This window comes from Pseudomyrmex gracilis, unplaced genomic scaffold (assembly GCF_002006095.1).
Source record: "Pseudomyrmex gracilis isolate BER0280 unplaced genomic scaffold, ASM200609v1 scaffold_316, whole genome shotgun sequence".
Taxonomy (NCBI): Eukaryota; Metazoa; Arthropoda; class Insecta; order Hymenoptera; family Formicidae; genus Pseudomyrmex; species Pseudomyrmex gracilis.
In genome coordinates this window covers 105,029-130,259 of record NW_018020900.1, presented here as the reverse complement: position 1 = coordinate 130,259, position 25,231 = coordinate 105,029, and the positions used below count along the sequence as shown (strand labels likewise).

Genomic DNA, 25,231 nt, shown 5'->3' with positions numbered 1-25,231 from the left:
ACGGCTCCCGTTTTCTCTCTCGCTCTTTCCATCGGCGTTCCTCCGTTTCTATCGCACACTATATTGAACCCACCACCCTCTTGGACCTCGACCAACATCGAAACAGACCGCAGATCTATTGTTTGGAAAGCGCTCGCATGGAAGCTTCTTCAACGCGGCTAATGACATATCGAGGATGCCGCTTTCTTTTTACCGAATTTTTCCGGTTTTGCTTGCTCATCTCCCGCGCCACTTACCCCCACGCTTTTTCCTCATTGTTACGACGAATCGTGTCGAGTTCTTTGTACAAGTTTTTTTTTTTTTGACAAAGACGTGGGTGAAATACGAAAATTGTCATTTGCAAACTGCAGCAGCACATCCGATTTGAAAAAAAAAAAAAAAAAAAAACAATCAAACGCGTTTCTATACTCAGTGTATTTAGTTAGAAAAATATAGTTTTTTTTTACAAGAAAATATGGAGAACAATTAACTTAATCTTACGACGTTAATGTTCTATTTTGTGTGTTAAATATATCAATTAACATGTATCGATTATTTTATTAATATTATATTTTGCATTTGTGTGTTTCAGGTTTATCAATGCGAGACGTAGAATTGTTCAACCAATGATCGACCAGAGTAATCGAGCCGGTAATGTTACTTCAGTTCAAAGCTAACATACACATATGAGACACACATACAATACAATCCACATACAATACAGATTCACAAAACACACTACAAGGTCATTATAAGACAAAAGTTTTTCAATTATTTTCTTAATTACTCTAATTATTAATTACTTTTTTTTTCATCTTGTGATGGTTGAAAATTGTTATTAATTTATTTGTTTTTTTATGTTTTTATACGTTTTTAATTTCTATTTTTACGTATACATTTCTATTTTTTTACGCATATATATATATGTGTATAAATCTTCACTAAAATCACGTAATATAATAAGTTTTTTACATCAAGACAGATCAAAGATTTTTTTATGACACTTTGATAACTACACGTTTCTATTTATATCTACATAACAGAAAAAGCTAGCATGTGGAAATTCAATTAACAGTTGACGTGTTTCTTCGCGCGAATTTCGGACATTCTTAATAGCATTTCTTCAATAAAGCGAAACATTTCAATCGAATCAAACCTGTGGCGCTGTGTGTATATTTGTTAAATCCGCAACATCCGTCGTTTCGAATCAGATCGTTTCTCGTAATTCGATTATCGGTTATCTCGTGCTGAAAATTTCACTTCCCTCTTGCGTATCTGATTAATATCCGACGATCATTTTGTTTCGCGAGAATTAGAAACTATTATTACGATATGCCAATTTATATGCGCAAACAATCAGACAAAACTCGGTACAACTACTGTCAATTTTCCAGAAAATGTTTTTAGCGTATCTCGCGTACGAGGAAACGAAATTTGATGAAGTTTTGATCGCGTTGTCTCTTTTTTTTTTTTTTTTTTTTTTTTTTTATTTTGCCAGACATATTCCTTCGTTGGTATAATCTGTGAAGACGACGCGTTTACGAGGAGAGAATCACTTCGTTTGCAGTAAAAGGCGACAACAACGGGTCTTCGTGTTTAGGGTGGAACCATTTTCTCTTTCTCTCGGGTAGGGTTCAAGGGCTCGGTAGTGATTCGGATGATGGCGAGAGAGGGTTCTTCTGTGTGGAGCACGAGGTGGGCGGAGGTGGATAACGTCCCGGATAACGTTCGGATAACACTCGGATAACGGCGGGATAATTGGTAGCGGTGATCAGGACCGAGTTTTACGATCGGGGAACACGCTCCGTCGCGGTAGAAAACTTCTGCTCACCCAACGGATTGCCGTGCCCTCCCACGGACCGACTTTTTCTCGCGTTTCTGTTGGTCGCTCGCGCGCGCACACACGTCTTTGTCCAGAACGACGTCGCGAGAAAGGTCCGTGGAAAAGTTCGACTGTAGGTCGAGAGACTAAACGGTCGAAACACAGAGAGAGATAGAGAGAGAGAGAACGAGAAACGTGGCCGATTCGCCTCGTATTTTTACGACTGGCCCCCTCATAAACACTCACTGAGTTACGGGTTGTTTGCTCTGCCGAAACTGGGCTTTAGGGGCGCTTTATCCGCCATCCACCATCCGAACGTATCCCACGAAACGCGCTCCCGGGGATAGTGAAGAATCGCTCTCTCTTTTTTTTTTCGCGCTTTTCTCTCTCCCTCCCTCTCGAGTTGACGCGCGGCGCTTCTGCGAATGATGGCCCGCAGTCCGCTCTCGTACTACTTTTATACGCGAATAGAAGACGTATCGTGCACCAAAGTGCACTAAACGTTCGAGTGCCTTTGTGAGAATGTTCCCTGCGAGCGCCATAAACGTCTCCGCGTGCTCTCAGATTTTTATTCAATCTCGCGCGCGCGCGCGCGTGTTACGGATGTTCGAAGACCAGTATTCACGTGCCGCAACCCAAGAACGTGAATTTTCTCTCCCGGTCAAATTCCACCAAGTTTGCCCCGATAACCTTTTCCGTTGTATCTACGGCAAATAATAAATTGACGTTCACCCACGCCACCGTGCGTGCAGCTTTCTTTGCACTGAGTCAGCGACATCGATAATCGCGGCGCATGTACGAGCCGCCAGCAAACTCGAGCGGTGGCTAAAGGGATATTCGCGAGGGTGGGCGGTACGGGGGTGACTATCGAGGGACGATGTGAGAGAGAGAGAGAGAGAGATCGGCGACCCGAACGTCGCCGTTCGCATCGGGTAAAGTGGAAACTCGTGTACGCCAGATTATCATCCCGAGTCAATCCTGATCACAGCTCCATCGCGCCGCAAACAGGCGACCCACGACCTTTCCAGCCCTTTCCGTCCGCCGTCGATGCCACCGCCTCCGTTTTCTCCGCCTGCCTCCTCGACCAGGAAAACCAGTTTCGTACCTCGAAGAGGACACACCTTTTGCGCGCGATTGAAATCGATGGCGTGTTATACTCGCCCCGCGTCCCGCTCGATTATCGCGGCCCGGAGAATGACACGCGGATATTTTCGTGAGCAGAAGTGCGCAGAAAAAAGAGCCAGATAGATAGATAGATAGATAGAGAGAGCCGTAGGTGAAGGTCCATCGAGTTCGTACATCTCGCGACTCCCGACCATTTTTCCAAGTCCTCGGAGACTTCGGAGTTTGTTCCCTTCCTTTCCTGCTCGCCATCGACGATCAGCAGTCCATTAAAGCTTAATAGCCGAAGCATTAGGCCCCAGGGCAGATTTTGTTCCAACGGAAGCGAGATAAATGTATCTTTCAAACGTTTCTGATCCCTCGTGCGCGCTAAAATTGTCTCCCACTTCGAACGATCGCGTTTTGACATCGATGATTAAACCACTCGGTATCTTTTACTTTTAGTTTTGTCGATCGTGACAAAACAAAAAAAAAAAAAAAAAACAATTGTATTACACATTTTGAAGGAGCGAGATATTAATTATTATTGTCACAAAGTAAAAGAAACGCTGGATTATTAGCTTTTCTGTTCGTCAAATTTCTTGTTTTTTTTTGTTTTTTTTTCGTGAGAACTCGCCTTTTAATTAACACGCAGAAATCCCGCGAGTTCGACGAGTTCTGTACTGTCCGCACGTATGCTCAAATAGCGCCGCGACTTTTCTCACGCGAGTCCCGCGAGAGAAATTGTATTAGGACGCGCGAGTTCACGTTAATTCAGAATATCGTCTTGAGACGACGATGGCGACTATGACGACGACGACGACGACGACGACGACGACGACTGGGAAGGTACACGAGCTGGGACTCGCAGGCATGCATATCTTTCTTCTCGGTGCGCTCCTCCTCGTGTCGAGCTAATGATGCGCGTCGGTCGGATCATCAATCATACTTTCATTACGCGGATCGCAGCTGCTCCACATTGACTTCGCGGCCCGCGGGGCATTGTTATTATTACAGAACGAGAGAAAGAGAGATGCGCATCGCAAGCGCACGCGTTACACAATGCGGACGCGCGCGCGCGCGCGCGAGAGAGAATTCTTGCTTATCGTCGATAACGACTGCAGGCGGGAGCCGCCATCGCGTGTATCGGGTGGGTTTATGATTCACCTCGCTCTCGCTAACGATTGTAGATCCGTATCTGAGCGTTCGCGGAGAATGCAGCCGCGCGGAGGATTCCCTTATGCGCATACGCGCGCGCGCGTACACGTGGGCGGTTTGGTATTTCAATTCAGTGCCGCGATGGTGTCCCGCATTTCGCAAACACGTAAAACGCGACGATGACGACTCCTCTCCCTCCCTCCCTTGCGCGCGCGAGTATATTGGTATTTTTATTTTAATAGGGAATACATATATTACGCAACACCGTCACACACGGTGAATCGCGAGGTCGCGATAAGTTACGTCGCGTCGAAATTGCAATTTTTTTTCGATCAAACCTCTTACGCCTCGCACAGAGAGGTTCTTGTTTCAGCGAACGAAGCGGCGATTATCTCTTATCCGGCGTTAACGCGAAACGGTTTGCTGAAATTAGTGTAAAATTAACGCAGCGTAGTATGCGAGAGCAGTAAAACCTTGACGCGCGTTTTAACGCTGTTGTTCCTAATACCGCTCATAAAAGCGCGATCCCTTTTAAATCCTCCGTTTCCCCATTCAATCATACACGCGGGGAGACCTCTCGCGCAGAAGCCACACACACTCGAAACTATAAACTATAAACTCGCAACGCGCGCATCGTTTTACGACGTACAAGCTGCCACGTCGTGTCCTCCCTCGTGAGATTCTATTAGGTTTATATCGCGCGGAAAGAGAGAGCGAGAGAGAGAGAGAAGAGAGAGAGAGAGAGAAGAGAGAGAGAGAGAGAGCTGCCACGCGCTTTTGCGTCCTGGATAAATAATAGGAAGGATACCGCGCGCGCTGCACGGGTGTAATACACTCCTGAGAGAGCGCGGACAGGATACGGCACAGCGCGCGCAACGTATTATCGCACTGACATCTCTCGCGCAATGGAAATAATGATAATTTAATTGAACAAGTCCGTGTGCAAAACTTGCTTGATGTGTACGTTGCGTCATGCCGAGATCACGTCAGGCGATAGCGCGTATCTTCGTTTCCGGCTTGCTAATGATGAATACGCACGTTTAATTAATTATATTGAAGCGATGTTATTGTGAAGCGAGCGCGACGTGCGAATTTAACTAAATACGGTTTTAACGCAATAAATAAAGATTACGAGCATTTCTCTCCCTTTCTCTTTCTCTCTCTTTCTCTCTCTCTCTCAGCTGTGTGTTAATTGCGGAATGCAATTACACGACGCTTTTACGAAGGAAAAAACAAGCGTGGCCGTTAAAATAACTGCGCGTAAGAAGCAGTTTGTTGGTTTTTTTTTTTTTTTTTTTTTTTTTTCAATTCGACTAGTGTATAAATCAGAAAAATAATCCGCGAAGAAATGTCAACTTTCTCTCGCTACATTGATTTCCGGTTCTGTCTTCTCGAGTTCAATAGCTATAATTCGCAGACGTTTACCGATACCTGTAAGAAAAAAATTCGTCGAACGATTTCCTTCTGGCGGAGAGGCTGCGGGGGTATTACAACACGACGCTGTCAAGATACGCTGTATATAGTTACAGCGCCGGTAACACCGGTGGAAACGTCGTCCCCTCACGTGCTACTAGAACGACGCAGTAAAAACGTAACAGCGGCACCGAAGTACCGTAAAGCTGCGACCGTACGGTGCACTTCGTGACGATACCGCGATAAAAGGCGTCAGCCAACTCCAACGATACGACCCGAGTATATATTTGTCGGAAGGCTTCTTTTTCGGCGAGTTCGCGAGTACTGATCCCGCGCGAAGTTGCCGGAGGGATATCGCGCGCGCTTCTGCGTACCGAGACTATCTTAGAAAAATTTAACTATATATTTCTTCTGATTGCGTCGTAAAATTCTTTTACAATTCTCATTGCGTAACGAAGCACGTGACATTTGTGATCTTTTGTGTTAACATAGGCGCGATCGGACATCGAGATTCCAACTCGCAAGAAGCGTTCGACGACGCGTAATTAAGGAGCGAAACGACCGGCGAAGCGTTTTTCCCTTTTCGCGTACTCGACATAAAGTATCCAATTACGACGCGGACGGTTAATCTCTCGGCGAAAGACCGCTCGTGTGCGTCCAGTCTCTGTCCGATCTCTCGGCGAAAGACCGGTGGCCGCGACGATGACCGATCTATTCGCTCACTGATTTCGCTCTCCGCGCGGCGGCGCAGTAATTACTCTTTCCGAGTATATCGCTATCCTCCACCTCCGCCACCGCATCGCCACCTCCTCGGCAATAAACGACTTCCCACGAATTGCCTCCCGCCATAATCTCAATAAACATCGCTCATCCGCGCGCGCCCACCTCCTCCGCCCTTTTGGCGGGTTTACGAGCCGGCGTTTGCGTATTATACACACACACACACACACACATACGCTGTGTGTACGAGAGGAGAGAATCTTCGAAGAAGGCAGTACAATACGCTGCGTGTCCATCGGCGATATCTTAATTGCCGTTTCCGCTTTGTTATTCGCCACATTTTGCCGGTAGTCGACTCGCGTCGGGTCAACGCGAAGTCGAAGTTCACAGTCGTAGATCAAGTCGCGGGCTCTTGCGCGCGTTTCCGCGGCGCTTTCACGGCTATTCGTCATTCGGCGCCTTTTCTCGCCGGCCACTTTCGCGGAAGCCTGATTGTCATTTAAGACAGCCGCTTCGTTTTCCCGCCTGTCATAGATCGGCGGGTGGTCATACTTACGATCGGTTAGCCGATAAGTTGTTCGCCGAGCTCAATTGCTTGAGGACTGCGCTTCTTCTTGGCGTATAATTGTTTTTTTTTTTTTTTTTTTTTTTTTTTCGAATGTAAAATACGAACCGGAGAGTCAATTACACGGTCTTGTCGATGGAGTGAGAAACATCTTTTAGAAATAATTTTTTATACGCATCTCAAACATTATTAGATTTCATCCGTGAACGCAGCACACCGAAACGAAAGACCCCTCTGCAGAGAAATGTACTCGCGGACACTATTCGTCACGCATTCGTCGCAGAATACTCGGTCCCAATAACGTCTCTCGTGTCCCTTCGTGTTCTTCATTTCTCTCTCTTCGTCGTTCGTTTCCTCGAAGGGAATATAACCGCGTTCGTTTGCGAAACGCGCTATCTGCGATGTTTCCGAAAGTCTCTTAGAGCAGAACCACCCCGTGGAGCTGGACCAGACGGCGAGGCCAATACACGTACGGGCGCATCCACTCGAGCTCGCTCGGTCGCTATTTCTACTCTTACCGCGTCGAAACCGCGCTACAACCCCCTCAGCCCGGTCTTTTTCAACCCCTCTTCCCTTCCTTTCCTCGCCGTTTCGTCGTGATCCTTCCTCCTCTCTGCTCAGCCACCGAATCGGCCAGCGTCGTCCCTTCCGCGCGAGTCATCAATCAAGGTTGTCAATTTGTAATGGCGATTCTCTGTGTCCATCTCGGGGTGGGTCCAGACAGTCCACCCTTCGTCTTTCTCCGTCTATTCTCACGCGCATCGGCGATCTCTCTGTCTCGCTCTCTCCCCCTGTTATCTCGGTTCGCACACAGGCAACTTTGCTCGAGAAAGAGAGAAAGAAAGAGAATAAAGAAAGAGTAAAAGGAGAGAGAGAGAGAGAGAGAGAGAGAGAGAGAGAGAGAGAGAGAGAAATGAGTATAGAGGGGAGGGAGGTTCCGCGGAGCTGGACACCGGCCTGCTGTAAACGTTCCTGCTGGCACTGATGGGATATCGGCCGACAGAGAAAAAGAGAAAGTCCCGCCGTCGAGTTTAACGTCCCCCGTGGATCCCGGCGCGCTAAATAAAATGGATGTTCTGGGGCCGAGAATCGGGAGAAATTGCACGGTGTGGATCCCCCTAAAATGTCACCGGAGGCGCCGACACGGACTACTCGATGGTCGCTCCGACGCTGATGCGTCGAAACGCGCTCGATTTCGACTGATCCCATTTGATTCCGACCAAAATGACCGCGGCCCTCTCGGTTTTATCGCGGCGCTTATTTGTTACGAATTTTTTTTTTTTTTTGCTTTATTACAAATTTTTTCCTCGAAAACTTCGCGGAAGTTACCACTCTCTCGGTCGCCGCGCCGTTCTTTCGGTATTCGCATTTAAGTGCCTCGTCTCGTACGCGAAAACTGATTTTCAAATTGCGCAATTATTTATATAATTAGAATGTCGCTCGTTGAAAATTTATTCTGCTGTTACTATAAGCGACTAACTGCCGCGCGGTCCAATCTGATTTATCTGACAGCGCTCCGTCTGTGTTATGTAATTCGTTTAAACGTAAACTCGACGGTGCTGTCGGAAGCCGAGAGAAAGAGAGAGAGAGAGAGAGAGAGAGAGAGCGGAGGCTGAAAAAAAGGAAGGAGAGCCCGGCAGGATGAACGAGCTCGATCGAGCGGCCCAAGTAGAGACGATTTCTTCCCTCGTCGTGTCCCCATCGACCGTCGCCGAGGTCTTTTTTCTCTACGTTTCGCGTCACGTAGACGTGATATAGAGTTACTTAGAGAGCCGATCCCCCGCGCATTACGGCCCTAACGTTTGAAAGGTGCCGGAACGGGTCCTCATACGACATAGATCATACGTTAATTGAAATGGGGTGCATGCACGCCAGTCGTCGAATACAAACGACCGACTTATAGAAATGTTATTATTTGCTGCGCACCGCGCGACGACGTACGGGAGAGAGAAATCGTAACCGGGACACGCCTCCGGAGGACTTAGCGGAGGAAATTGCGTTTGGCGTTCGCATCAAACGTTTTTCGATGAATTCGCACGCGCGCGCGCGAATGGAAAAGCTCCCCAACCCAAATGGCAAGCTCTGTCGATTCTTCTTGTTGTGCAAATGAGAAAAAACATTGCCGATATATATGTGCCGGCATGTGTTTTCTTTTCATTTGTGTTAACTTTCCGTCTGATGTGATGCGCGAAGTTGACGTTGTCAATGACGATCTCACACAATCCAAGAGATCGATTTACAAAGTACCAATAAAACGACTCCTGAATCCCGCTCTCTCCGCGTAATTATACGAGCGGCAGAAACTGCCGGCGCGGTTATATCGCGAGCCGTTAATACTCAGGAGGGGGTGGGGGGGAATGCGGCGAAACTGTAACAATAACTCGCAGTCGCCTCCCCTAAACTGCCGAACTTTGATCCATTCTATGTAAACGAGCCGAGGGTCCATTTTCGCGTAGACGATATATATATATATATATATGTGTGTGGGTACGTATACTATATATATATATATTTATATATAAATTGGCACGGGGGCGGGAGTCGCTCGGACACGGAAATGAAGTCTTGGACGGTCACGATCGGTATGAAAAGATAAGGTCCGAGTTCTCGAGGGCGCTGGACAACGCCCTTTCTCCCTCGCTCTTCTTCTCCTTCTCTATCTCTCTCTCTCTCTCTCTCTTTCTCTTTCATGTGTGCTTTCCACTCCACAAGCGAGATTTTTCATGGCGTGGATCGCGTCCGGTGTATCAGGCCGTACCCAGAAGGCTGGAGCTTCCACGTAGAGCACGAAGGGTGGCCCTATCTTATCGGCGTAGCCATAATGGCCTGTTCTATCTCATCTCCAGTCTCGTTGACCGTTTGCCCCTAGACCACTTTCGCCATCAAGGCTCTACCGCGGTAATGGCGGATCAGGAAGAAACCTGGTCGGCGTTGAACGCGCCGTTCATACGCGAAAGGAGGAAAAAAAAGGATCGTGAAAACGCGTCGGCTATGCTCGTGCTGAACCCGTCAAGCGTAGGTATATCTCCTCTCGGGGCATCGAGAGTTCGCACTTAGTCGAGTATAAAGCCGATTGTTGCGCCACACGCGCGAATTCCCGCAGAATTTAACCGTTCGCACTTTCATTTCGCGTTCGTCTGTATAATTGTGTCGCGGAAGTCGCAGAGTTTTCGTTATTGTGTTACTCTGAAAAAAAAAAAAGGGAGTGTCCATCATTCGCAATTAATGAAATCGCGAATTCATCGACTTCTCTTGTAACCAGATGCGAACGCGCGCGCGCGCGCGCAAAATGCGTGAGAAACTCCGCGATAATCAATCGCGCGCGATGCGGTAAAAGCCAAGATCGCTTAATGCATTAACGAGGCTGATGGACTATTCAATCGAACGCGGCCGCACGTCGACACAGCTGCAACAGGCCTTGATAAAGGGCGTTATGTAAAATGTGCATCGCGCGCGCATGCATTCGAACGCTCTCGCAGCGGCGCGCTCGTAAGAAAAGAGATAGGAAGTTACGCGCGCGCAGGAGGAACATATTGACGAAGCTGACTGGCTATTAAGCACACCTTTATCGCCCATCGGTGGTGGTTCCGCGCCCGCGCGCCGTGTGAAATAAAGTTATCTGTAAAGTGCATTTCATCTCTCCGCGTTCGCGAGAGAGAGAGAGAGAGCGCCCCTCGGAGTTGGCCGGGGCGTTCTATTAAGAAATGGCACGCTAAGTAATTACACCGTGTGATATCGACGTCGGGATCGATCCTACCTGTGACCCGGAAAAAGCCAGGAAGAGATACGAAACGGGAGAATCGTTACGCCGGTGGATTATATTGCGCATTCGGGGGAGGAAGGGAGAGAGAGAGAGAGAGAGACGAAACGAAGTTCCACGCGGCGCGACATTTGAACGACCAGCAGCCAACCACCGCCGCCACGTCCCGCAGGCTTATTTATGCCAGTCGTAAGAAGAGATACTTCCGACGTTTGTGGCTCTCATAACCCCCCGGTTTATTGACACCGTTAAGAATGGTTTCTATAATCCGCGAGGATCATACTTTAGACCGCGCAGCGGCGAGCAGCGCGCGACACGAGCCGCCGGGGCTCGTTAAAATGGTTCAGGTGCGAATTTAATAGTTTTATATTAAATTTTAGTAGAATCGGCACGCGATGTTCATCTGCTGTTCATTTTTTTTCTCTTTTTTTTTTGTACATAATAGAAACGACTCAGGCGGTTTTGCCATTTTCAATAATTTGCGCGCATGTGTGGCTCGAAACAATTTTATTCGAGTTGTAAAAAAAAAAGTAACGGCAAAGTCTTTCATTTTTATTGCTTCGGTAAAAAAAAACAAAATAAAATGTATATTACGATTGAATTAATCGTCGTCCCGTATTTTCGCGAGCATAAAAATGGATCGTAAAACTGACGCGAGTCGCAACAATGTGGATTTGTTTTCATCGCGCGTAGGTTGATTATCATAATTTATAGCCAATATAGTTTAATTAAAATATCTAAATACCGTAAATGCGCGTGTGTGTGATGTACGCGATAATGTATACCGCCATAAAGAGAGTCCTCCATTCTTTATGCTTTTCGTAGCTTATAAATATTAAGTGGTTTATGGACAGTGCGAGCGCAACAGTCTCCTCCTTCCAGTCTCTCTCGCAATCATTAATTATTTATCGCGTCAACTAAGGAGCCAGTCAGACGCGAGCGCTCATCAGGTTTTATCGGGGGAAGGCCGGGCGGATTTAGCGAATCGCGATACGGCGCGTCGCCGACAGAAATTTATGCCAATTCGCGGGCGCGCCGAGGTTGGAAGAAGCGCCGAGGCTGAAGAACTGGGTTAAAATATGCCAGCGCGCCGCCGCGAACTCGAGGAGTAGGGCAAATTAATTTCGGCTTGTCACAAGGACGATCATCCATAAATGCAATAGCTTCTTTGCCATCCTCGCTCCGGTGCATATCCTCTCCGCCCCTTTTTCTCGACCGGCATCTCGCGCGAGAAAAAAGCCATCCCGCAATAATCGTGATTTATGTATTCATTACCGACCGGTACTTCGACGCGACTCGTTTGCGCTGTTTTCAATTGCCGCCGCGTAATATTCGCCTCCGCGTGTCGCAGTTTGTTTTCAACGTCGAAAACGTTTTTCGACACCGCGCGCATTATTGCGCGACGTTTCTCGCGCGACCGTCGCTCAATAGCTGTGACAAAATGCGGCACAATTACAAAAATTGCACACCGTTCATTCGGTGTCTGTCTTATTCTCGACGTTTGAACATCAGAACGAGAGAGAAGAGAAATTCTCGAATTTCGCTGAAGTCGCGTGAATTTAATTATCCCGGATCGGAACATTGAAAATTATTACTATTTCCAATAAATTAATAATAGGTATACTATTATAATATAGTTTAATATCATTAATTAATTTGTATTGTCATTATAAGTACGATAATTTTGTAACTAATTTGTAATAGCACCCACTGAGGAAGGTTAAATATATAACCGAAACGTTTGGGATATCAGAAAGCCTAATTTATTGCAAAAGATCCTGCAAATCGTTCCAAAACGCCCCAGTATACCTATTATTAATTTATTGGAAATACCACATTGGAACCTGAAGAACTACTTCATCATCATATTATATTAGATTATTATTATTATTATTCAGAAATATAGAATTGTGAGGATCCGATTCTCGTAGATCGAACACTCGCGAGTTTTTTTTTTTTTTTTCTTGTGTTCTCATGCGATATCTCCCCGATGATTTTCGTTGCCAACGCGCGTTCCCCGAAACGTTCCGCGAGAGATGAGATATGCTCGAACCTCGTAGCCGGCAGCTGGGCCGATCGATGTCCGCGCGCACACGGTTAGTGGATATCCGAGTAGAGAGAACGTCGGAAAGAACCGAAACGGCCGGGCGTGTGCGCGGGGTGGACGTTAGGAAAGGGAAGTTGCTTGCTGGAGACAGCGGAAGAAAAATAGCGGAAGTCATCGACCTCCGAGGGGCTATATATCAGAGAGGATCGCGGAAGGGTGGCGGAGGACGGTGTGCAAGCGCTATCGTGCACGTGCACGAGCGCCTTTGTACGTGTGTGCGCGCGCGGATAAGTGGAAAGGGTAAAAGAGGGCGAGTTTTCGTGCGATTCGCGAAGTGTACCACCACGGGAGCGGGTGAAATGGGAACGGAGGCGATGAAGAGCTAAGAGGACGAGAAAGGATGAGGGGTGGAAGGAGAGGAGTAGTCGAGGAGATAATACGCGGTATCTGGGATAGTAGTTCTAACGTTTTATCATTTGACCGAGGCGAAGACATCGGACGTTGTTGCTGCTGCTGCTGCTACCGGTGATTTCCTTTTCGTTTCTTTCCACTGTGCTTTTCGTTCGTTCTCTCTTCTTCCCGACCGGGTTTATCTTAAATGAGACTAGCTAAGGGCTTAACTCGGCTTGCCGAGGTTACTCCGGCTGCCTTTTACTTGCGCCAGGATATATCTCTGATTGATTAAATTTCTGCAATTACGTCGCGTCGTATATCACGCCGCGGGCTCATTCGGGAACAAAACCGGGATTCGGGACAGCGAGACGCGTCAAGATTGCCCCCCTCCGTCCGGGTGAAATCGCGTCAGCGTTTCGGGTTTCATTGCGGTAGACGGTCTGCCAACAGCGGCAAACCCAACACATCGACTGAATTGACGGAGTTAATTTTACTCCGTACGCACAAACCAGCTTGCAGCAACAACGTCCGACGCTTACGGAGTGACGGGAAATGTTCGCGCATTTGTTGCACTTATGTTAATACACGCGATTGAATTTCGTTCTTTTTCACCGCGCGTTTATAGGTAAGTCTTTACGCCCGCGTACGCGCGGCATCGTCACTTCACCGTCGTTACGTAATTTCCGCGCGCGGAACACGCGGATTTTCGCGTTGTACGTTATTTCTATTATTACTGTCATCGCGTTTACTATTATTATATTCGACATTTGGCGCGGCGTCAGAAATATATGTATATATACAATATATATATACAATGTAAATTACGGCACGCGCGGCTTTGACAATGACTACAGTCCGAAGCAGCAAGCGCGCTCGCGCGTTTGAACAAGCGATGTGCAACAATGCCAAACGATTTCCGCAATTGTTGCCATTACCGTTTTAATCATAGCATTTACGATCGCGCCGGTCTCGTACAATGGTAACGCCGCCGAATCGGCGGAGATACATTGTTGCTACGTCACAATACAACGGCGCAACGACACCGATATTATTTTCCGGCTCGACGACATTATCTGCAATCACCGTCGAAATGAACAATGCGTGAAAGCCGCGGGAAGAACGCGCGGGGGGAAGAAAGAGAGAAAGAGAGAGAGAGAGAGAGAGCTCGTTCGCGCGAAGAGTTACAAACGAAAAAAAAACCCCAGACAAAGACAAAGCGCGTCAACGTAAGAGGGAGAACCAGAGAAACATACGCGACGGAACATACGAGGAATAACGGGGGGAGATGGCAGCAGCCGGGAGCGGATGAGTTATTAGATCCGGCGTATCCGGTATTGCGTCGCGGATGACCAATAGTTTCATCGAGGGATTGTTGAAGCTTCCGGAGCACATTTCCGACTTCCGCCTCCGTGAATCGTTCTTCCGCCCCCCGTTCCCGTTTCTTCTTCTTCTTCTTCTTCTTCTTCGTCTTCCCGTCGCGGTTCCGCCGCCGTTGTCGCGGGATCCGCCTCTTTACGCGGCTGGATCAGACGCGATGGCTCGAAAGTCGATGGCGGGGAAAAAGACAAAAAAAAAAAAAAAAAAAAAAAAAAAAAAAAAAAAAAAAAAAAAAAAAAAAAAAGCAGGATTCTTTTGCTGACGACGATTCCTCGTGTTTCTTTCTCTCCCTCGCTCCGTTTCTCGGTTCGGAGGGTAGTTGCGGGCTCTTCAAGGATATTGCCGTCCTCGTAGAGGCGTCCTCACGACGACGATCTCGAACTATCGTACGTTCTCGTTTCGCACTTCGCGGAGGAAACGTTCCGGGGTTTCCGGACGCGTCGCCGCTGTTTCGAGAAATGCCATTAGAGTAATAGGATAGACGTAAGGATTGTGTATCGGAGAGCCGCGTACCGAAGAGAACTTTACGTACGTATACTTTCTGATCGATACTCGGACACGACGCAATGTTCCGACGGCACATGCGGTTTTTACTTCCTTCCGATACATCGTGGGTAACTTTACTCGAAACAATTATTTTTTTGTTCAGGCGCTCGCACACATACGTAACGGTATCGCGTTGCCAGTTCGTAAATTACACGGGATATATTCGTGTATTTTTGCGCGCGCTGTGGGAAACTACGTAGTTGCACGGAATGTTCCGAGATATCGCGGTAAGGCTTTTCAACCGCGGTATTATCATATATCGCGTCTATTTCACCACGTGCAAAATATTAGCATTTTGCATATAATCCGGCTTGTTTCGGTGCTCGATATAATGACACGGCGATAACGGCGTGTTTCCAGCACGCCATCCGAAGAATATTTAATCGCGGATATCTGATCGAGAGGTGGGAACGATCTTACACACCGATCGGTGTAATTGAATTAATAAGCGTCACGGAACGCGAATATCCGCGAGGCGTTACGAGTTGTCAGGACTCTTGCGAAAGTGAAACCCGACAATTTGCCCGACCCGGTTTAACCGGCTAATCCCTACGCCGCCGTGTTACTTCTTCGCGGAGCACTTTTCGTCGAGCACTTAGCGCGCGTTCCTGGTCGCTAATTAAGTCGTCAATTCCGGCCGGGACGAGGTGGAACTTGGGTGCTTCCTTTAAATCTTGAGCGGAAGTTCGTTACTACACTCGGCCACGGTGAACTCCGGAAACTGATGGTTGTTACTTAGACTGCTCATATCTATCATGGTTTTCCCTCGCTCTCTTCCGCACGAACATCCCGACCGCTTCGCCGCTTCGTCTCTCTCTCTCTCTCTCTCTCTTCCTCTCTTCAAACCCGCTCGCCATCTCTCCCCCGTTCGCGGTTTTCGCACCCTCCTCCGGGAGCTTCTGGGAAACTCTGTCGGTAACGTTAGGTCGGGTTATACCCGAACCCGAGGAGGAGAACTCCGCTTGAACTCCGACGGAACCCCAGACGGAAACTCGGCGTGAACACACTCGGCGTGTCGCCCCCAACTAACTTGGAGAGCGCCACCCGCTAACCTCCGTAAGGATTCCTCGCTCTGTCTATGAGGCACCGGTGGCAGCCTCGGAGGAGTCTCGACCACCTTACACGCCTCCGTACTACAGCCCCGATCCTCCGCCACGTCTATTGCCACGTACGCGGACCTAGGCATCTCCAGACCAGGCCGCAGCCATAAGTTACTACTAATGTTGTTCCTGTGTTCCGCGGTCGAATTCGCGTCGGAATGGATTTCAAGACCGGGTCTTGTAAAACTCTCTCTCTCTCTCGCTACATTCCTCATTAATCCCCTTCTTTGTCGGGCGTAGAACATAATTTTCATGCAAATTCCATCTATCTTCCGGTCGGTTGGGGATGGTCTTTAAACTGCTATTTTGACATCGTACTCACAACCGACCTTAAAAGCCTTCCCGATGAAACTTCCCGGGCTTCGCGTAAATTTCAGCCCAACGACGCCGGAATGCCGTGGAAACCGTATCCTCTCTCCCGCGCGCGAAGTAGTTCATCCTTAAGTTTCTACTTATTTTCTTCGCCTACTTCGAGAGAAGAGTAGGCGGCGGCAGTTCGGTCTCGCGACCGAACTTTGATGTTTCCGCCATCTCGAACGAGTTCGTCGCGAAAGTTTAATTAGATCCACCTTCGAGCAATCCCAGACCCTCTTCTGCCATCATCGGTCGTCGCGGTAGCGAGTTAATGAATTGGTAGCAAATTTTATTCACTTACAAAGATAGTGCGCATTTAATGAGTCCGTGAAAATATTCAAACTATCGCTTCGCTCCGTGCTTACTACGGAATTTGATCATCTTCGTTACGGAAATGCTCAAATATCCGTCGAACAAAATTCAGTCACTGAGAGTTTTATACTTGCATAATTTTTTTGATTTGACATTAGGTATTTTTTATTTAATCTCCAAAACCACCAAGAGTCAATTGTACGTTCAGAAATATTCATGTCGTCGTCGAAACTCTTTCGGCGGTTCAGCTCGGGACGATTAACGGTTTTCTCATTTTCTATCTCGCCGAATTCGCTTTAAGTAAATTACTAGTCACGGGTTAGAGTTCGGTGTACACCAACTTCCTGGCCAACGTGGATCCCCCCATGTGACGACAAGCGGGTGCGGATGCCAGGGACCGGCGGTGGGTGAGTTTGTGGATTTACACGACACCGAAATACAAGCGGCGAACCGACCTCGAGAGAGAGAACGGGGAACTTTATTGCATTACGCTGGCGTTTTTCCTATAGTCGTGCGGTCTCGTTGTTGCAACGTGGGCGCGCTAACCTCATCAAATTGACCCCTACACTTGGGCTTAGTCCCGGGGACAGAAATAACACCGTCGTCCTTTCGTCCTGCGGCATCCGGTCCGCGTCGGAGAATCAACGAATTCCCCGGATGGCTATGAGGAGCCGCGCGCGAGGATTCCCGACGCCGTAAGAACGGCCATTAAGTCGGCGATAATAGCCGACGATAATTCGCCTTTGTTAATTAAAGCGTAACGAGGCGATAGCTCAAAGGTTTCATATAGTGCGGACCCCGGCGCTGCTCGCGCGATCTTCATCTTTGATCCTCCGCAATGCGACTCATGATTTATTCACAGGAAATTCCCGGAACGCTTTTATAGAGATCCAGATTTTATCGAGGCGAACTCTCTCGACGGTGTGGCGGCGGATTTCTTTTATTATCCGAGAACGCGATCGGTTTATAATCGCGAAATCTTTGTTACTTGTATACATTGTCTATTTATATACATCTAGTATCTATTTTGTCTCTTCACTTGTGCATTTCGCTTGTAAATTAAACACGTGCGCAATTTGCAACATTAAACTTGTATCTAAGTAATTCACGTCAGTGAGAAAAAAAGGACTTATCAGAATAGCAAGAAAATTTAGTTACTATATGACCAGCAAGAAAAAATTGCTAAGTCTATTGGATTTTTTGTTCTGTAACCAACACAAAACGGTTTGTTAACGTAACAAAAAATCAGTAAACTCGAAATTTTTCCTGCTGGCCGTATAATGGCAAAACTTTTTTTTTTCTGTGCACATTCACGCGAACTGCTAACTCGATATTTCTAATAATAGAATTCAATCACACGGCGGATATTAATACTTCGTCATTCGACGGCGTCCACATTGTAGCGCGAAAAATCTTCTCTATCTTCTTTATACGTACACACACGTTGCCGTGCAACATACGTACGTAATCGACCTGATTTAATTCAATCTAATCGCGTCCGAGAGAGATACTTGGTGCACACTCGCACGAGTGGCTTAATGGCCCGCAGTTTGCGGCTGTAGAAGGCAACGACGTTCCGCGGGAGGAATCTTCGCGGGCACCACCCGGGTGGTTGTCTTTCCCGTCGCGCCGTTGCAAAGAGAAGAGCAATTCCTTAATTTCCCATATTGTAGCTCGTCCTGGCTATCCCGGAGCGCCCCGCTGCGTTATAGCGCGGTTTAATCACACTACAAGCGCGCATCCCTCGTTAGCGGGATATCGTACCCGTGGCGGCTATAATATGAGACTACATTCCACGCGGCGGATGCCGCGCAAGACATTTCCACCTCGGCTACCTCGTGCCGTTGCGGAATCATAACCTTTCGACTTTGTTGGGAAACTGCGAACGAATCGCATTTTACGCGGAAATTGCATTGTGCACATATCGGCGCGTTATATTGCGCGCAACACTTTCGAATAATCCTCTTATTTCGAGGTATAATTTTTTTTAATTACGGCCAACGCGGGAGAGACATTCTTAATTCTTTTTGCTGCAAAAGTTTCAAAGTCCTATGCTACTCCGTTGCGTTAAACTTTACGTGAAAATTATTCAAGTATTCCGTCCTTTCTTGTAGGATTATTTTATTGCATTATATCTTTATAAAAAGCACAGAGAGAAAACTTAATGTGTGATAATGTAATAAAATAGAAACAAAATTATTATTATAAAACAAATTATAGTTTTTGCATTTTACATGCAACGTAGAATATGACTTTTTAAAAACAACCAAGGATTAAAAATTGTTCTCTGGATAATTAAAATTGACACAGTGCTCTCTTTCTATCCGAACGTACTTTCGCATTTTTGGGACCGCGCCGCAGGAAAACATTCGCTCCGAATGTTCGCGCTGCCCAATGTCGCTGGATCTATAATGATCTTTCGTGTTCGTGCCGAATGAAGAACGAGGAGAAACGATGAGAGAGCAGTTACATCTCGGAGGACGCCGCGCTCGGTTGAAAAACATTCCTAAGGAAACCGAAGAAAGACACGCGGAGGGAGTTGCTCGCAATAATTGTGATTTACGATTCGGTCGCTGGCAAAAGTAAAGCGCGCGGCGAGTTTGTTTGAAACCGTTCGTGGCGACGCGTTTCGCGGGGATGGGGTAAAGGGGGAGGGAGAGAAGAAGGAAGGGGCAGAAGAACTCGTCGGCGAGATCGGGTGATGGGAGGGGAAAAGGCGAGGGAGGAAGCGAGATCGCGCAGCGGTCGCTTCCTGGTTTTTGACAAATCGCTGATGGAAAATCCAGACCGAGCGCATGGGAAACTGCGACGGGCGAAGTCAAAGAATCACCGCGCGAATCTGTGAGAATGATCCCAACGTTCGCGGGTGCCTTAATTGGCACTTTTTTCCTCCGCTAGTTTAATTAGCAAAGCTCGTAATTCCACGCGGAGAACGTCGAGTTCTTGTTAATGTACAAACGGATGATATATACTTGTGTCCTCGCTGATTGACATAACGACGTGTTTTATATATCGACACATCTCGCGCGATCTGATGTTTAATTAGATCGAAACGGAATGAGCCGTCTCTCTCTTTCTCTCTCTCTCTCTCTCTCTCTTAGTTTCAATATGTTGAAATTTTCACGTCCGGCTCTAACGTCGCCAAGATTACCGCGCTGCTTGATACGCGGGATTTGATAAGAGGCCAACTCGGATGACTAACAGCGGATAATATCGGGGATGCAGGTTGGATTTTAGCATAAGAAAAGGCCTAGAGCGGAGCTATTTCACAATAGCGGTCGGGCGTCTTTTCCAAACCCGGCGACACACTCGTTTATTCGTTCTCTCTTTCTCTTTCTCTTCGTCTTCATCGCGCTCGTATTGCCAGCTTCATCGCCCATGAGCGTGTATTGGTGGCGAAGGGTAGGACGCAATCAGTGCCCTTGATTTATCGTGGCAATATACATTAAGATACCGACATTAAAACTAGGGGAGTCTCCTCGTGGATTCCGAGGCTCCATTACCGCGTAGAATGGAGAGAGGAGAGAGAGAGAGAGAGAGAGAGATCTGTCGTCACGTTGCATCGAAACGCTCGGAGACGAGATTGAATTCTCAGCTGCGCTTGATCCGTTCGACATTTTCCTGAAATTAATGGCGATCGCACGCGCGAAACGTGTCCCTTCTAGCTCAATTAGCAAACGCGCAACTGTTTATTGACTCCTGCTGCCGAACTGAATATTGCATACATTACATCAATGACACAAAAAAAAAATACACAATTGTAAATACAAAACAATTTCTCAGCAAGATTTCAATGTTTAAAGACCAACATACAAAACATTACAAGACACACGTACACAAACAATGACACACCGATTCGTCGATGTCACGAAAAATCTTCAAACATCAGTGACTTGCAAATATCATTATCGACACGTTATTAATGGTTTTTTTTTTTTTTTAAGACAGTAGTTTAGAACAAACTCTAGTTTTTGAAACATATACAAGATAAACCTCCGAAGTTATCGGGGGGCGCGGTCGTGACTTCGGCGAATCGCATTACACAAGCTCGCCGTGGCCCTCTCGACGTGTGGCTCCTCTCGATCTCCCTCGTCTCTCCCGTCTCTTCGCGACGAGGGAGAACCGAGTATCGAGTGGTCGTCGAGTTCTCGAGTTCCTCGAGAACTTCGAAAGGGGTCGCGGCCAGCTTGTCCAATACCCGCCTGCCAATTACGGAACAGAGATCTAACCGTAGTAACGTGTAGTGTTTCCACCATTGTCCGCAGGTCCAAGCGGGGCGTACAGTCCGGATGCGACGATGGGTTACATGATGGACGGACAGGCGGCTAGCATGATGCACCGGCCGCCTGGTGATCCTACCTTCCATAATCAGTACCATTACCCGGCGGAGTACTACGGACATCACATATAAAGGTTTGTATTATGTATTGCTGATGCGCTGCGACCGATTTTCATATGTGCTGGAACACCAGTGTCCGTGCTGGTGTCCGTTGCACCGGACGTTTAAACTATTTAAATGTAAGCGACAGCTACGCGATTTATTTTTTGTCCTTTAATCTATAAAACAGTGATTTATGTTTGCTACAAATATTCATTGGTGCATCGAGAGAGAAAGAGAGAATGAATGAATGAATGAATGTTTGTTTGTTTTATTTGTATAAGGGAGAGAGAGAGAGAGAGAGAGATAGAGCGTTTTAATTAAAATCTATAAAAAAATTTATACATACATTTTTCTTCTTTTTTTAATCAAATTACCGTAGACTGTAGGGATGGATAACTTTGCGTGTTTCAGAAATCTAGCGAGACGGAATGCAACGACGGTTCTAGCGACACAAAACGCGTGATGGACCTAACGTCCTCATGAATCTCGGAGGACAACAATGATCCGCGGCGCGATCACGGCGGAAACCGAAGAGTTTCTTGTCACGCCGCACGTCGAAATCCGGTGACACTCGGGTGTTCGAGAGAAGAAAAAAAACGAGCAAGACGAGCGAGTTCAAGGAACGACGAGGCGAGCGAAACGCCGCGGAAGGCCGACGAGGAAGATCGTAGAACCGTCGAAGGGGAGAAGAAGGACGGTTACGAGGACGATGCGGAGAGCGGCTGCGGAAGCGGCGACGCGAATAAAGGAAGAAATGGAAGAGAAGGAGTGTGAAAGAAGTTGAAGCCGCGCGGTCTTGCGGTCGGTAAAGTGACGCGACCGCGGAGAAATTCATATGTGATTGTTCTTTGTACAAATATCGCGGTGTAATATTGTAGTGATTGAAGAATTTAAATGTTAAATTTTAATACGGTCGCGATCGAGATATGTTAATGAGATATAAGTGATATTATAGGCAATTTAGCGGGCATGTACATTAAAAAGAATAAAAAAGAAAAGAAACAAACCCGGTGCTCGCACGGAATAGAACGTTCAAGTGCATAGACGACGCAAGAAAACTATTAGAAAAGAGAGAAAGAGAGAGAGAGAGAGAGACCAGATAAGAAGAGAGACCACGCGCGAGAGATGGACAAAAGAAAGATGTCGGAGAAGTATATATATATATATCTATATATATATATACATATACATGATGTATACATATATATATTATAAATAAAATATAAAATTCATGCTGAGCGCGAGGCATGAAAAAAAAGAGAAAGATTATTATGTGGGCACGGGAGTTGTTTAAAGGTATATAAAAGAAAACGGATGCGCAAACACATACAGGGGGACGCACTAGGATCGAATGACATCGACGCGTTGCCGCAACTCAAGCGTCGACCATTCATATATATATATATATACATATATATATACATATATATATATAGAAATATTGAAATTTGTACAGTTATTAATAATAAATGAATTTACTAATTAAAGGAAAAGAATATATTATATATAAATATATAAATATATATATATATAAATATATATATATATACACACTCAAACACACACACACACACACACACACAAACGCGGAGAGTAAAACAACGTGTGGCCCCGGTTGTAATATATAAGTCGAGCGTTGTAGTTGGACTGGGACAATTATATCGTGTATTGGCCGACGCGTTTTCTAGGCAGAGAAGAATTTCCGCACCACCCGCAAGAGAGAGAAAGAGAGAGAGAGAGAAATAGACAAACGGAGAGACGCGAGTGAGAGAATACGCGAGTAAACGTGCTGAGGGGATTCTAGATATAAATAAAAAGCGGAGATATAGATATCAGTGCAAAAATAAAACGAGAGAAAGAGAGCGAGTACGAGAGGATTGACGCTCTTCGTCGTGCACTCGATGACGCAGCGAGATATCCCTTCCGAGAGAGTCCCACCCTCTAAAATCCCTGCCTCCCTCCCCCCAACCCTCTTCACCGCACAAGTGACACACTCGTACACTCACCAGGAGACACCGTCATTCTCTCAGCTTCACGGAGAGAGACACGCGGTACACGATCAGCCTATAACGGAACACAAAGCTCTCCCACGCGACCATAAGAATAATTAAACAAAAATAACGCGTTTATAGTTTATTATAATATTCTGTATAACACACACTAGTTAATTCAATTGTGAAAATAATAAGAAGAGGAAGAGGGCGGAATTCGATTGGGACGCGCGAAGTGTTGTTGTTAAAACATCTCGACGATCGTCAATGCACTCGTCAAGGACGTTCAACTCACGTCAGTGCAATATTAAAGAAACGGTCGAAACCCCCCTCCTCCCGTTTGAACAATTAAAATTTTGCACCACAAGCGTTCGAAGATATTTGAATTGTTTGTTTTTAAGTTTGAAGATATGTTCGAATCAACATTCTTCGCTCAAAGTATTTGATTTCAAATTATTAATTAGTAAACAATCCGAGTCAAACCTGTTGTAACTAACTTCAGCTTTGAAGTTCCAGTTTCAACGTGTATTTCTCGCGAAGCAACGCACCGATACAGGGTAAGAAAGAGGCAATTTCGATAAAACTTAGAATAACTGTTAAGTTTTGGTTCGCATAGCGCGTTGTTGCTTTTTCGTTGTTTCTTCAACGTTCGTCGTGCAAGATTTCGCGCTGATTTCGGCGAACGACCGTGCGGGAAATGATCGTCGAGGAGCTCGTGTACTCGCGCGAGCGCTTGCGCGATCTCGCCAGTGCTCGCGCGCGGAGCACAATCCCTTCTCCTAGAGAAAACCAATTAGCAGCTTCAAGGAGAACCCTATCGAATTTGACACTTTCCTTATCCTTTCCTCGTCTACGAGGACGGATCGATATTATATCACCGCGAGACTCTATCTGCCTTTCGTTCCCATAATACGCGCGCGTTTCTTTGCATGCACGTTCACTCGCGACTTATCGTTACTACGGCCAATCAACGAATCCGGACACGCAAAAAAAAAACTCCTGTCCTCTCCTATTGCTTTCCTCGCACCTTCTTCCTTTTCTCCTGTTTGTGGTCGTCGATTTCGTTAATTTCGTTCAACAGCACGAACCGTGTCGTATATATTTTTGGCAAGATTTACAACCGTTTCCACAGTTTGTCAATAGAACGATAATATTTCGGAAGAACGAAAAAAAAAAAAAAAAAACAAAAGAACCCACACTGCGCATTCTCGATTTTCCACATCTGTACTTATCTCTTCCAATCGCTTGTCCCTCGTTCCCCATAACGGTATATCGGAGGAATCCTTTATATTTCTATACGGATCTTATCGGCGCACGCGTCCCTGATATACGTAAACCAAGTTAGCGAGCAAACGATGATAGACAGAGAGAAAGAAAGTAGGAAACGAAAAAACACACGAAAACGTGCGAGGGAACAAGAGCGAGAGGGAGGAAGTGTTTTTTTTTTTTTTTTTTTTTTCAAAGAAGGGGAATTTCAGATTGAATCTGCGTTAAGATTTTTATTTTTACTTTGCAAAAAAGCTTTTTTTAAACGGTCAACTATTTAAGCATGTTTATTAAAAGAAAAAAATTTTAATGAAATTAAAAAAAAAAAAACGTCGATTATACCGCGTGAGAGCGAAATTCACGACGAATAAGGGTACGAAATAATAGAAACGCCCCTCGTTAACGTCACACGCGTCACGCGAGGACGCGTGTCTCGTTGATCTCTCGACGATCGAGACACGACGGTCCGTCCGGAAGGATGGATCGTCGCCAAACCTCCATCCTCTCTGATCGACGGAGCACGACGAGAGACAAGAGAGAGGACGAGTAGAGGATATGAGGGAGCGAGAAACGAAACACAGAGAAAGAGCATAAGACAAAAATTTTATCGATATTTTCAGTACGCCCGCATACACTTGCAAATCTTGTATAAAGGTAAAAAGAATTTTAATGTAACACACAACTGCTCTTTGCCGAGAACCGAGGCGGCGCGTTGGCGACACGTCGGTGTTCCTCACACGACATATCCCTCTCTACTCGAAATCTGTCAAAAATCTTCGACGGATATCGCGCAGATGACGACGCCGAAACTCCCCTCTTTTTTCCGAGAAAACAACAACTCGCGTCCAAGAGGAACGCCGGCAGTTGCGCGTTCCGTCTCGCGTTCCGATCGGCGTTCTAGTATACTAAAAAAAAAAAATATTTAAAAACAACAAAAGGATAACCC

At 46.5% G+C, this 25,231-nt stretch overlaps 1 long non-coding RNA gene across 1 annotated transcript; it reads left to right on the top strand.

Moving 5' to 3' along the window:
- Window positions 1–570: 570 nt before the first annotated feature.
- Window positions 571–22,480, top strand: LOC109860033. The gene is made up of 3 exons (XR_002250769.1): window positions 571–630; window positions 20,892–21,060; window positions 21,440–22,480. It is a non-coding gene; the product is annotated as an uncharacterized LOC109860033 (long non-coding RNA).
- The last annotated feature ends 2,751 nt before the right edge of the window (window positions 22,481–25,231 follow it).